Source organism: Accipiter gentilis, chromosome 10, assembly GCF_929443795.1.
Source record: "Accipiter gentilis chromosome 10, bAccGen1.1, whole genome shotgun sequence".
In the NCBI taxonomy this organism is placed as follows: Eukaryota; Metazoa; Chordata; class Aves; order Accipitriformes; family Accipitridae; genus Astur; species Astur gentilis.
Genome location: NC_064889.1, coordinates 9,047,701 through 9,062,363, shown reverse-complemented (window position 1 = coordinate 9,062,363; position 14,663 = coordinate 9,047,701). Strand labels below are relative to the sequence as shown.

General features: G+C 36.8%; 1 protein-coding gene across 2 annotated transcripts in view; it reads right to left on the bottom strand.

The window, feature by feature from the left end:
* THSD4 (thrombospondin type 1 domain containing 4) overlaps window positions 1-14,663 on the bottom strand; it is a 334,799-nt gene that overhangs the window by 129,290 nt on the left and 190,846 nt on the right. The gene's annotated exons all lie outside the window — the stretch shown is intronic.

The window sequence follows — 14,663 nt, the reverse complement described above, 5'->3', positions numbered from 1 at the left end:
TTTAGGGCTTAACTATATGTGTATGCTCCAAATATCTTAAGATAAAAGTAAAATGTTGAATTAAAACATGAAAAGACTTAGAAACGTGACAAATGTAATAGCTATTATCAGTATTCCAGTTTCATTAGGCCTTTTTTTACAACTGAATCTTATAAAAGTGTTTGTTATTGACCATAACACATGTATGAAAAGTTGTTACATTTAACCTTCTCCATGCTACCTTACCTTTACAAACAGCCACAGAGCTTCATTTGAGTGGTACTACCAGGATCAACAAATTATTTTTATGTTTATTTGAAGAATCTGTTTTGAAATGAATGTTAAGGTATGATACGTTATCGAAACAACCATATCCAAACAACACAAATACGAGAAAGTAGTACGTATTGTCGGTTCTGTTACTTTACAGACTACAATACCTCCTGCCAAGAAGAATCTCTCACAGTTTAGCATTGTAATAATGCATCTGTGTGACAAAAAGTTTAGGAAAAAAGATAACCTTTTCAAGTATAAAAAATATGAAGACTTCACTTATTTTTTTTGTTTACATACCTATGGATTTCTAAATAGAAGTATGCTATTACTAAATTAAAATGCAAAATTTTGATTCAAGCTTTAAGCCAATTTTATAGAAGGAAGAAACCCCACAGGTATTTACTGCACTGAAGAAAACATCTCTGCTGTCAGCCTACTTGCCTATAAAACCACTAAGAACAGTAAACTGTAAACCAAAATCTACAGGGAGGTAAAAGCATACCTAAAAAAAATTGTCAGTAGCTGAATATTGCTCTGAGTTTTTACTTTTGTCCTCCAGAAGCCCTGAATCTTAAAAAAATCATGCAAACAAACAAACAAAGCAGCCAAAACCCTCTCCGCCTCAAACACCGCCACCCCCCAAAAGCTATGGAAGACTTTTTAATCCTTTTACCATCATCACTGTAACCTTCTGAAGCATCCAAGCAAAGATGTCTCAGAGTTCTATAACTGTCAGGTAGTTATTGTACAATAATTTCAGATCAGATAAAAAATTAACTGCCTCTTCATATCTGTAAGTCTGACAATCCAGTGAGTGAATAATGTATTGTCCTGGGTTCCATTGGGACAGGGTTAATTTTCACAAGAAGCTGGGACGGGGTACAGCCACGAGAGCTGACCCGAACTAGCCAAGGGATATTCAATACCATATGACGTCATGCCCAGGATATAACTGGGGGAGCTGGCCAGCGGGAGGAGGGATCACGGCTCGGGAACAGGCTGAGCACTGGGTTCCAGGTGGTGAGCAACTGCATTGTGCATCACTCACTTTATACATTCTTTTATTAGTATTATTGTTATTACTACTACTTCTCTCCTTGTGTCGTCCTATTAAACTGTCCTTATCTCAGCCCACGAGGTTTTACCTTTTTCTTCTGATTCTCCTCCCCATCCCATGCGGGGGGGACAACACATGGGGGAGGCGTGAGTGAGCAGCCACATAGTGCTTAGTTGCCAGCTGGGCTGAAAACACAACATGTAATAACAGTGCTAATTAGGCATCACCTGATCTCTGAGACAAAGGCTTAATATTCTCATAGACGTAAACCAAATCACAGCAAACATCTCTCTGGTTTTAGGTTGGGGTTTTTTTGTGGCAGGGGGCAGCCTGAGGGATACAAGTATAAAAGAAGTAATTTCATTAAGTTAATACTTTATCATACTAAGACAGTGATGCAGAGGAAACTATTGGACCAAAGTACAACAAAGATGCATCTTGTTTATTTCCTTTTTTGGGTTAGGCTTTAATAAATTCTAAAGCATCAGAAATCAACAGTGAATGAGGATCAATTAATCAAAGAACCCTGATTCTTGTATGGACAAGCAGAGTTTGCTTCTACCATGGACTCAAGTCAATGAATAAAAACTATCAAAGCAGTAAAACTTGTCAAATTTTTCTTTAGTTATAACTTGGTTAGCTTCTGATATTTTTCATGCTAAACTACTGAATGCTGATTAAACAGGTTTTCTCCCAAGCATAAAATTATGAGTAGCTCTGAAACTCTTTTTTTTTCTTTGAGGAAGAAAAGAGGTTTTTTTAAACAGGAAGAACAGATGCGATGACTTCATTTTAAACGTCATTACAAAGTCCCTCTTAACAATGTCTTCATTATTAATCTCAGCACTACTAGTCAATTGCAAAAAATGTTACATCCCAACATCTGCACCAGCAGGAACTCTTAACCTAAGTAATTTTTTATAAACCTCACACGTCTGAAGATGTCATTTACCACAACATCGAGGTCTCAAGACACTGCATAAGAAATACACACTTAGAAAAAATCCTTTATAATCATGCTTGAAAGTCCCACACAATTAATTTTATTCCTACCTTTTCCTTAGTTGCCAGTAACACTGTGGTCTTAACACTGTTGGAAACATGGTTCCATTGCTTTGTGTAGACATTCCTGTCTTCAAAAAGTAATGCTCACTATGGTCCTATCTGAGCAAGAAACTCACATACGCTATTTCAAGGGAACTTCTCACACAGTTGAAGCTGTGAACATGTTCAAGTACTTTGCTGAACAGGGCATGTCTCTGATAAAGAGGTACCAAAATTTAAGTGGTATATCATTTAATTTTTAATCATAGCTGATGTTGAAAAGTTAGAAATTCTAATCTTCACTAGTTACTGTAACTGTTGTGATTACCAAACAGGATGACTACCAGGAAAAAGATCACAACACTGATGCAATCTTTTGCTTTAAACATAAACATCCTTTGTACTTAAGACAGGTAAAAAAAAAAATAAAAAGAGGTTAAGAAAAAAAATCAAGAAAAGGAAAACTGGGATAATCCTGTAATAACTGCTGTAGTACCACAAAGTGCTAGGACATAATCACATATTTTTATTTTCCTTGAACACACAACTGGAAAATACTGCTTTTGGTCTCTGATTTGGCCTGAGAACTCAGCTATTGCAAGCCCTTTGAAGCCATATACAAAGACTTCATCACGTACAGCATGGACAGAAGACAACAGAAAAACTTACACTAACCACCAATGATGGCACGCACAGCAGTTCTATCATGTAAGAACATTTACCATCTGGAAAAAAGAGGAACAATAAGGCTGAAATAACACTTCCCTCCCCATGCAGTATTAAATAGTCATCCAGCTTACAACCCAACTTTCCGTGAGACTGGTTTCATTACACATCCTGACTGAAACGTAGTTTGATTCTTCCACCCATTGGCAGAAGGTTGTTACCCAGGCAGAGCTGTATGTGATTAAGTGGTGCTAGGCACATGCCTGGATGCTCCTTGAATTACACACAGACCATTCACCAGTCTCCACCTTTTGACAATGTTTTAAAATTGGGGGGCGGGGGGAGAAAATAATAAACTTGCTATGCCACAGCACTTTTATGAATGAAAAAGGGGCAGCATTACTCCTGAATTTTAGCACTGCCAGTCTAAAATTTAAAATGGTTTACACAGTTTAGTCAGCTCTTACTATTTTTAGATATGCCCCACACCAAAGGTTTTTTTCCTTCCTTATGTTGCAGGACACCACATTTATTTCCAGATTCTCCCAACCAATACATTTACAACTCAGCCACTGTACAGAAGTTTGTACAATGCATATAGGAAGACTTCCACCTAACCAAGCCAGCAGGATTTGGCTAATGACATCTCTTTCCTAAATCCCAAGTTGCTGAGAATGAAACCCCATTTATGACAGTTTTAAATCAGTAACAATTTGGCTTTCATCATCTTCATCTGAGCCAAGACTTCACCTTGACATTCCCAATGCTGATCCTCCACTTTTGCTTCCCTGCAATGTCTCCCTAATGAAGTCTCCAATAGTTTTCACAAGGCTGATTGTTTTTCAGGTCATTTCCTTACCTTCCTATAGATTCATGGCCAAATCCTCCTAAAGCAAACAATGTTTTAAGCAACAGTGTTCACTTCTTACCTTCTGAAATTTTGCCAAACTGTTTGATAAAATAGAAATGTTCTTCTGACTTGAAGCAGAATTATCAGCATTTTCTAGCTACATCAGTTTGTTAATGAAGAACTAACTTCTTATTCTTTATAGGGAGATGTGAAAGTTCTATAGACTTTAACATGCTTGCTAGGTATTCCCAGCTTTCTCTTCAACAGAGAGAACAACCCAGTCCTGAAACTTGAGCGAGAACAGTGCTATAAGCATTGAAATTTGTTCTTGCAAGTTCTGAAGTGTTTCTCCTTCACTAAAATACAGTTTCACCAGCTCTTTAATGCTTAGTTAGGAGCTGGAAACAGCTGCAGATGTTAACTTTTGATCTCATCTGCTATCAATCAATTCTTAAAATGAACGGTTGCATATATGGCTACACCAACTGCCATTCTTTCCACAGACAATGGACTTCTGGGCATCACAATACTGACTTCTGACAACATGGAAAAACACATTAGATTTTTCCAAGTAACACTTACTTTTTCAGTACACTGTATCTTGTCTTGTAAACAGGTATTTACTAATTATTCTCTCCTAAAACTGCCTTTGGGAAAATCATAAAAGAATTAGATGGTTCTTTTGTCACAAGTAGTATCTATTGCAGTGAGAATGACAAAATTAAAATTAGTCTAATGACTCAATGTATCCACTACTAAAGCGACAATGATGGACAGAAAAAACCCACACTTAACAAATAACATTTATTATCACCTTTAAAATAGTGTGATATTTAGGTAGTTTGTTAGGAGTGAGAACAAAGAAGAAACCAGAACTGTACTTGACAGATTCCTGGTCTGATTCTCACTACGAGTAGGGTCTTCCTTTAAAGCCTCTCAGTATTGACACAGCTATGTGAAGAGATGTTAGTACATCTAAAAATAAGGCTACTAATCTTTCTAATTTCTTCTGAATAAGTTATTATGATTGTTTGCCTTTATTTAAACCCTAAGCATGGTCTTACTTAGTTATTAACCATTTTTAAGTGCTTAGAAACTGATTTCTACCATTACAAATAAAGCATCATGACATCAGTTGTTACTCCTAGTGTTTCTCACTCTCATCTGACAATTAGAAGAGGTGGTCATTCAGAAAGAAAAGGAGGACACAACCCAGCCTCTGCTGCCTTGGTGTTACCAGAGATAATCCCCAAAAGCCACGCTATGACAGCTGGATGCATTAGTATTTTCTTAGTTCCACTATCAGAATGGTCTAATAGTGGGGCTGCTTATCATTTTGCTTTGCTTTAGCTTTGTTAATGTCCTGAACCGTAGTAAAACAGTTGAAGAAATATCCATTTCTTATGTTGATCATTCTTAATCACTGGTTTCTTTGGTAGTGCATTGTTCTTCCCAGTGCCATCATATCACCATAACCAAGTATCTCAATGAATGTAACACATTACAAGCATTTGGTGTATGGTCTATCAGGGAGCCCAAGGATAACATTGAATAGTTAACCTTGAAATACTAGACAATCACCCCAGTACCTGAAAATTTCAAAAGGACAAGAAACAGCTATAAAGCAAATGATGTTGTAATCACCTCATGTCACAAGCATGGTACGTGTGTGCTGTCCTTAATGGTGTGGGGCTACTATGCCCCGATCGCTTATCCTCCTCCAGTTCCCCCACAGTGCCAAGAAAATCTGTGCCTGAGGTTCTCAGTATCAAAATACATAAGCAAATACTTAACAAAATTGTCTTCAGTTCAACAGATTGGCTCAAACAACATAATTCTACCATTTCAGCAAAGAATTTTCCATTTAATGAGGAAATAAGAAAAGTTATTTATACAGTTATTCTGTGTCCTTGTGCTTTTCTAGAGGATATTGGCTCACAGCTAACATCAAAACAGTTGGTGCCCCTGGCTAGAATACTTCGCTATCACCTGCTCATTCGAGCACTAAATAAATCTCAGTTTTCAAGTACTTACAAGCAAGAGTCCAGCACGTGTTTCAAATGCTCTATTCATGCACAGATGTTAATACACCCTCCATACACTGAATGTTATCAAATGTGTTTTTGTTGTCTCTGTAGCAGTTATTAAAACTCATTTCGAAAGTATACTGAAAATATTGAATTAAGAGAAGGAAGAGATCTTTCCTTAGAGGGGGGGTAACTTCTTATGGTAAATCTATTAACTGTTCGGGATTAAAATGCAGCATTTCCACATGTTTTTACCATTGCTTCTTTAATTTCAACTTCCAAGGAGCAAGGAGGCAATCTTGTATTAAAATACCAAGCTTTCTACTGCTGTGTTATCCTTTACCTGTGATGACTTACATATTAGTCTGTATCTTTTCAAAAAACAGTCCTACAAAAAGTTTTAAATTTTCAGTGAAAGAACTGGTTTCTAACCAACATGTTTTAACAACAAAATAATTTTTAAGTCAAAAATGTTAAAGGATTTATTCCCACCACCATGACATTTTGGGAAGAAATCTCATGAAAAATGGAAGCAAACATTATGCTGCCATCAAAAAGCAGTTATGGTTGGAAGGATTAATTTATTGACTCCTAATTCACCTCGCTCTCCTGTGTCTGCCAAATAGGTGGGAGTGGAAATTTGTCAAACGCTTCTGTCTCTTGATAAAACCTTCCTCACAACCCACACGCTGAGAAAATAATACCTGTAACCCATGAAGAAACAGATTGACAGCTTCAGGCAATGACATACACAGGCAAACCTTTAATTTAATACTCTCTCATGCTCCACTTTTATGTGTCTCATTTAGAAAGGGTCTTTAAAGAGAAGCAATGTAGCTGCTGTCAGTGATATAATTGCTGTGTTGGTGCCTTTGGGTCCTTGAACACACCAGCAGATGATGTTTGATCCCTGCTGCTGTCCTTTGGCAGCGATGAATAATAAGTGATATGGAACGAACAGTCAAGAAAGCTACAGATCAAGTAAGGACAGGGATATGTCTCACACATACCAGTCCCCTTCTATCCACTGTCTTTCAACCATGCAGTGAAAATTTGCTTTATGTTCCTGATCACAGCATAATTCCCTGCAACTCCTGACTCACAGGCTCTGAGCCACAGCTCAGTGAGCACTGCTAGTAATCCATCTATAGCAGTATACCTGCAGGAAAGCTTGTAGCAAAATTACAGTCTTGACTTTAACAGCAGGGCATTTGTTTAGTTACTTAGCACAGCCTCTTTTGTGTGCCAGGTCTCATTTCCAGAATGGCCCAGGTGGCAAGAGGCTGGGTAATTCTATTGATCAACTAGTTTCCTTAAAATGTACATTAGCCACGTAACATTGCTGTACACAAAATGAAAGATGAAGATAATCTCAGATGCGGGGCACGGGGGAGGGGGAAGTGTTTTAAGGAGTGATATTACTTAAAGGCAACCACCAGGAGTTTACAAGAATTTCCATTCTTTTAATTAAAGATTTTATGAGTCTTGGAACACATTCCTGTGCCCTATTATACATCAGAGCACTTAAAAAAAAAAATTCAGAGCCTTATAACATTACCATAAAGAGATAGCAAAACCAAACAAATGTTCTTTAGAAGACCTATATATACAATGACTGTTATGATTTAAAAAAAATTTACAATTACAGGGACTTATTTTACTTACTAGATTTTATTCTCCCCTTTTCTGTTGTTTGTGAATACCTTTCAATACATCCTAATACAAACTACCTGCCTCTTAAATTCATTTCTCCATTTATACGCTCAGCATGTTTGGAAAAAATATTAAAATTCTACGAAATTCAAGATAAACTCACTGTGCCAGAAGAAAAAGCATTTACATTGCAGTGATAAAAATACATTCATTGGCATTCGATTTTAAGTGAATTATTACTTCAAAAAGCAAAGGTGGAAAAAAAAATAAAGCAAGTAAATCAAGAGAACTGATACTGGTAATGAAATATGATAAAGAAAGTATTTTGCGAACTGTTAGTTTCTAGATAAAATAGTATTTCCAGGTGTAAAATTCATGGTAAATTCTTTAAAACATATGTCTATCTAATAAGTAATCCAACAAGTTTCCAAAACAGCTTTCCAGAAAATGGTCTATGAACCATGTCTAAGAAACAAATTAGCTCATCCATCACACGTAACCATATATTTGGTAATGACTTAATGAATTTAGCTTAACTATGGTAAGACTAAGCATGATGCTGTAATTACTGTGGGAATTACTGTAGCCCTCAATCTGTCTTTTAGATGTTTATAGCATGGAACAAGAAGCTCAGCATAGCTTGAACCAGAGCCCAAAGTCAAAAGGCTTTGGATCTAGGCCTATGATCTGAGGGCTACTAAGGAGGTATCCTCACAGACTTCTGCCAGTACACACCGCTCCGCTAATATTTCAGTCCTGTCTTTCCCACAAGAATAGGTAAGGATACGCAGTATAGGAAGAACTAAAAGTCCTACAGAAATCTTGAGAAGAAAATTGGAAGAACATTTATTCCACCTAATCACAAAGGGTGAAAGAATACATTTTGAGCCATTTTGCTAGAACGTAATTAACTTTGAAATGAACATCCTACTACAATAAGTTTACATCAAAGTTTTTAAAGCAAAATAGGGTAGTGTTACTAATACTGCAGTTGAGACAGACAACAAAGCTAGGAAGAGTGAGGCAAGAATGCCAAAGGTCAAATAAACCTGTTCTGTAGTACTTACAGCAACAGTGATACACAGCATATTCTTATAATTTGGCCACGTCTGTGGATATTTACTTGACAGGGTTATTTTTCAACTATGGTATGTCTCACTTTCAGATGTTCTGCTGGTGATGTCAGCAATTACTGCCATATGTAAATTACCATCTGGTTTTTTTCTAACTCCAAACAGGGCAATTTTAAAGTAAATCCAAATAACTTTCTTTAATGTATGCTAAATAAATAAATGGTTCAGTCCCTCCTTAGTTACCAGTGCACAGAGGCTCTCAAACATCCTCATGCTTCATAAACAGAAGGGTTAAGGGTGATGTTTTATGGGAAAATATAGTCAAGGTGATGCATCAATTTCTCAGAAGAATCAATGGAAGCCCTATTAACCTTGGCTTGCAGATGGGAATACTCAGGTACAGAGATGAGAAATTTATTTTTGTCAGTATGTCAGTGGGAGAAATTATGTTTTCTTATATGCTGGCCCCATGAAAGTCAGAGATGGAAATGCTTGTTTCATTGGGTCATATCATGTGCTCCCTGCTTATAATTGAAGAAGTTGTATCAGTAACTGTAGCCTGGTGACTGAGCAGACATAGGTTAACTAGTTCATTTTCTGGCCGTACAGAGTTTCTTTTGAGACAGTGCTAGGATACAAAACCATTAAGGTGCTGGAAAAGCTAATTTGTCAAGCATATCTAGAAGTTGTTCTTATTGACAACTGTTTTGAGCTTCTGAATGGTATTTTACCTCTGTGGCCCAGGAATTTGTAAGTAATAGCTGTGTAATAGCACGCCCCTACCTCACACGACTATGATAAGGATAAGAAAATTGAAGACAACAAAATCCACAGATGAAACAGTTATTAAGGCCATGCCAATACGGCTGGTAACACAAAGCTGAATGCAATAAATGGGGATCATTAACAGTCATGTAGCGTAAGCATTGTCATGTTCATTCTCCACACTGTCCCTCCACAGAAATGTACTGAAATTTCATTAGCCTACTCTTGTGTGACCTGCTGATTAGCTGTCTCCCCATGCCTCTTCACAAGTACACACCATTTGCCACATGTGCATCAGGTTTGCCCATGTAACACTGGAAGATTCCACTGAGTAGGGTCAGAAATTTTACTCCAACAAGTCAGAAGAAGGAGAGTTCTTCCTTGATAAGAAAAAACTCAGTCAAGAAACAGTGTCAAAAGGGCCATGACCTCAAGTTGTTTGTTGGTTTTTGTTTTGTTTGTTTTTTTTTTTTTCCTCTTGCTTAAGCAGCCTATTTCTGAGATCTGCAAGGGAAAGCCCCATTCATATTGTACCACATGGAACTAAGTCACAATGCTGGGATGAGCTGTACTCCCCAGCTAACCTCAGAAACCAATTTGGCAGGCAGGAAAGAATTCTACACAGGGCTACACATACCCTGAATGTGTTTTTTTAAAATGCTCTATTAAGGTTTTTTTTCACAGCCCAGTAGAGCACAGAATTAATTCTATACATACATACACATGCGTATAGGCACACATGCAAAGTTTTAGAAGCAAAATTACAACTTCAAGCTTACAATAAGGATCACAGGTCTTTAACAAGGTAGGAAAGATAATAATTAGGAATGGGAGAAAAGGTTCAGGTCTAACAGAAACTCTCTTTAGTATCTTCTGAAACCAAAACAATCTACCTACCTTTAGGCATGAAAGAAATCAGTTTACCTACAAATACAGTTTAAAACCATTCATTTTCTTGTAACTTATTAGTATATTTTCTTTTGGCCAGAAAGGGAACCTTGTCTCTAAGTGCAAACTGTGTATATTTTGGATTAATGTCTGAACCAAATCTTCTAAAGTTTCTTACTAATTCCTTTGCCAGTTTTTCAGTTAAATATGCTTTGGACCTGTAAGTGTTCATAAGTTTCTTGCAATGGGTTGCATTTGTGTACTGGGGCTTGTGATACCTGAACCTGTTCAGAACTGAATGATCTTTTAAAGTGTTGACAAGCTCGCCTTGCCTCTCTGGTGCCTGTGGACAAGTTACATACTGCAGAGAAGACAGCCACTGTGAAAGCAGAAATGAATGGCAGCTCATGACAATAGGGTCCTCTACATTTCTATGTGTTTATTCCTGGTCTTGCAACATGGGACACTGTAAAATAACCGTTCCAAGTATCAGCCCGTAAGCAACCAATCAGAACCAGCAGATTCTGTAGCACGCAAAGATTCAGACTCAAAAGTTGCTCAGACTCCCTTACACATTTTAACAGATAGAATGTTATGTTTTCACCCTCTTTATGCCCAAATTCCAAAGGGAAGCATTTACATCTGCGATTAAACAAACATGGCATTTATAATAAAAAAATAAAATTAAAACAATCTTTGAGGACATCGTTTAGTATCTTCTACTCTTCATGTTAACTGCTTCATGAAGGAAGCTAAACAGTATCTAGTATTCAGATATTCTCAAAGCTAAATAGTATCCATATATTTAGAAAAAAAATTGCTTCTATAAACAGCTTTATTATATTAACTGTAGCAAAACATCCTGTTATCTGAACAAATACTATTCAAGAACTGAAAAAAACTTAGGTTTAAATCTTACAAACCAGTTCCCATTCACTTAAACCTGTTCAAAGTTCTGTGTTGTCGTAGATCATGTATTTTTATGATTAGGGAGATTATGATTACTTGCCACATTAAAATACAGATCAAATCAACATTTAATTTACACAAGAGGCCTAGTTCTGTTTGTCCACACATTTTGTCAGCTAGACTGAATTTTTTAAATGCTAATAGAAACCAATACAAACAAAACTTGAAATTGTACAATTTGATTTTGCTATTTTGCCGAGGCAGCCAGGCTGGTGACTTTAGTACATTTGCATAGCTTCACTGACACCTGTACTGATTCAAGTAGTACTGACAGTACTGATTCATGGCCAATGTGTACAAGATTAAAGAAGCTACTACAATGGGAGGGGAATTCAGCTGAAACTACTAAAATCTCAAGGAAGGTGAAATTCTCCTCTGAAGATACAAGTATCTATCAAGTATACTGAGAAAACTATTTAAAAGGCTACCTGCTTGACAATGAGTGAAGAATAATGATGTGCTCAGGAAGACTTAAAAATATGGGGATAGGTTATTGCTCAGGAAGACTCTCTAGTTGCTCAAAGACTTCTCAAGCCCAACGTATCTAGCCAAACCAAGGATTCTCATGCTAGAGATGATTCCAAACCACCAGATTACTAGTGGGAAGGAGGAAACCTTAACTAAGTATTGTTTTGAAATTAGGAGTTCAGGCCTCATGCATTCTGCATAGTATCACATCTTTACACTGCTTCATCTTTACTTTCTAAATCCTCATCACAGAGGTTTCCCATCTGATGCCAACTTAGCCTTAGCTCTTTCTCGGTCACAGAAGATAGCAGTACAGTCTGTTGATGAGGACAACTGCTCCTGGACAACCCAGAGAGAAGGAAGCTGAACTCTGACTATCTAGCAAGGCTGATCCTGGAAGGAGGTACTAGCTAGAGCTCCCAGCTATGGATGAAGAGAGTCAAGCTCATTTCCTAAGAAGCACACGAAAAAAATATTGGTTTGGCCAACTGCAAACACCGTATAAGCTGCAAAGCTATACACCCTTATTTCCCTCCTGAATGGAAAAGTGATGCAATGCAGTTTCACTGACTTCATGCCAAGTCATTCCTTAACAACAAATGAAAAGCAGAACATAATTATACACACATTAGAACAAGTGTTAGGGGTTCCTTAAGAGTTATAAGGGTAAAAACCTAAGTTGGATTTTTGTAATTTTCTGTTTCTTGAAGGGTCAAAGTTTGGCAGCATTAAAATACAGAGAGCGCAAGCTGGCAAGAAAAGCAACTTCCCATTGACTTTATAATCTATGACAAACTGACACTTTTATGAGCACAACTTTTAGAAACACATACCTATAAATCAATTAAAATATTGAGAAGTAAACAGAACAGTTCAAAGGAGCACAAAACTACAATACAGGTTCCTTTTAAATATGGCTTCTCACTTATTTTCCCTGTCTTCAATTCACTGTCCGTCCACCATGGGAAAAAAACTTAACTGAGTAATTTCCTAGAGAAATAATATTTATGTAGCCAAGGTTCTGCAGCTGGAACAGGGAAATGCACAAAATAATCGGGTGGTCTCTTACAATACAGGACAAAGAATTACTATATTAATAATAGTAGACAGTATATTTTTATTATATGATTTTCAAAATTAGCCATATGAACATAATAAAGGAAAAAAATTTCTCACTACCTACTAAAACCTACAACCTAAGATTCACTGATAAAGTAACAGGCCATTTCTCATATTCTGTCTGCTGTATTAGCTGAAAAACTAAGAAGAACACTACAGTTTAAAGTACTTGGCATATGGATCACAGCACTAAAACATTCCACATTGCACTTTTACTGCAGAAATTCATTTCCAGGTAAGAACACAGCATTGCTTTTATTTTACTTGCTAACGAGGATAATTGGCAGGCAACACTGCTGCTGCTCTAGATTTGTTCTTTATATGGATCTCTGAAGACCACATGTGCATGTGGTGGTGACAGAAATATTTTCCATATGAGCCACCACACATTTTAAGGTCCCTCAGTCTGGACAAGGTGAGTCCATCTATCATTTTCTGTGCTCAATAACAATCAACCAGGAAGTTAAAAACTTCAGTGACAACTAGAGGGCAATGATCAGCTTCCAGTTGCTCTGATCATCAATCCATTTAAATCCCCTGAGCCTCTGCTGAAAATTTTCCCTGCTTTAATTAGATCAAAGGCAGCACAAGAATTCATTAAAAGACATTTTCTTGAATCAAAACCATTACAACTTCTCTTTTTAAAACACCCTGAAAGCAAAATACAGTTTATATCTATAAATGAGCTACATACGAGCTACATGACGAGAGCGTCAACCACAGACTGTTGGACAAGGTGTTTTTTCCAGTTCACTTCCACTTTCTTTTACCAGGGAAAGTAATTGCTCTGGACTTTATTAGGCTACTATAAACTTATGACAGGGCTAACAAAAGACAAAGCTCTAAAGCAGAATCACTGTTTTCAGAAGATTTACTTAAGGCAGGCATATTATGGAACAAAACTATCCAATGGTTCCTTTAAAATGCATAACTATACATCACATTTCCGTTATGAGGGAGAATGAGTATCAAATGTGTTTTCTGCTAGTAACTTCATTAGATGGAATATTTTGTATCTAATAGTACTATGCTTGACGAATTATTTCCTAAATGACAAAGAAGTAGGTGAAATTTTCTGCTTTGGTATGAAAAAAAACTTGATGAAAAACTTCTCTGATGAGAACAAAAACCTGGAAAACTGCTCTTCATAAATCAAGTAGCAACTTTTCAGAGCATAGCAAGGGCTGTTCTATTCCATTACTTAAGATTTCTTATATTAAGAATGCATAAAGTCCCTCTTTAAAGATCTGACATACAGTTTAAAAAAAATAAAGTTCTTTCTGCCCTGCCACATACTAAACATTACATATATTTGCACAAAAAGGTTGTTATTAAAGTAATGGAACCTGGAACTTTTACATGCTCACATCCCCAAAATACATCCTTTGTAAAAACTTTTGTAATCATGCATGTCTTTTGTAGAAAATCTGAACAGAACACTACCGTCTACTGCTGCAAAGAGTATCGTATTTCTCTGCATGTTAGTAAAGAAAAATTCACAAATTAGTCATCTCTCACAGAAAGCATATTGTATATCAAATCAAAAGAAGCTAACTTTCAAACTACTCTCCCTTAGTACCTATAGGCTTTTGAAAAAAAAACCACAAACAAACAAAAAACCCCAAACCCAACAAATCCCAAAAAACCCTCCAAACAACCAGCCCCCCCCCCCCCCCAAACAAAACAACCCCCAAAACCTAACCCAAAACAAAACAATAGCTTTTTATACATGAAGCAAACAATGCAATTCTAAAATCTCTGGCAACACAAAAATGATTCACAATCCGTCTTAACAGATAGGAAGAAAATACAACTCTGACAAGACGATT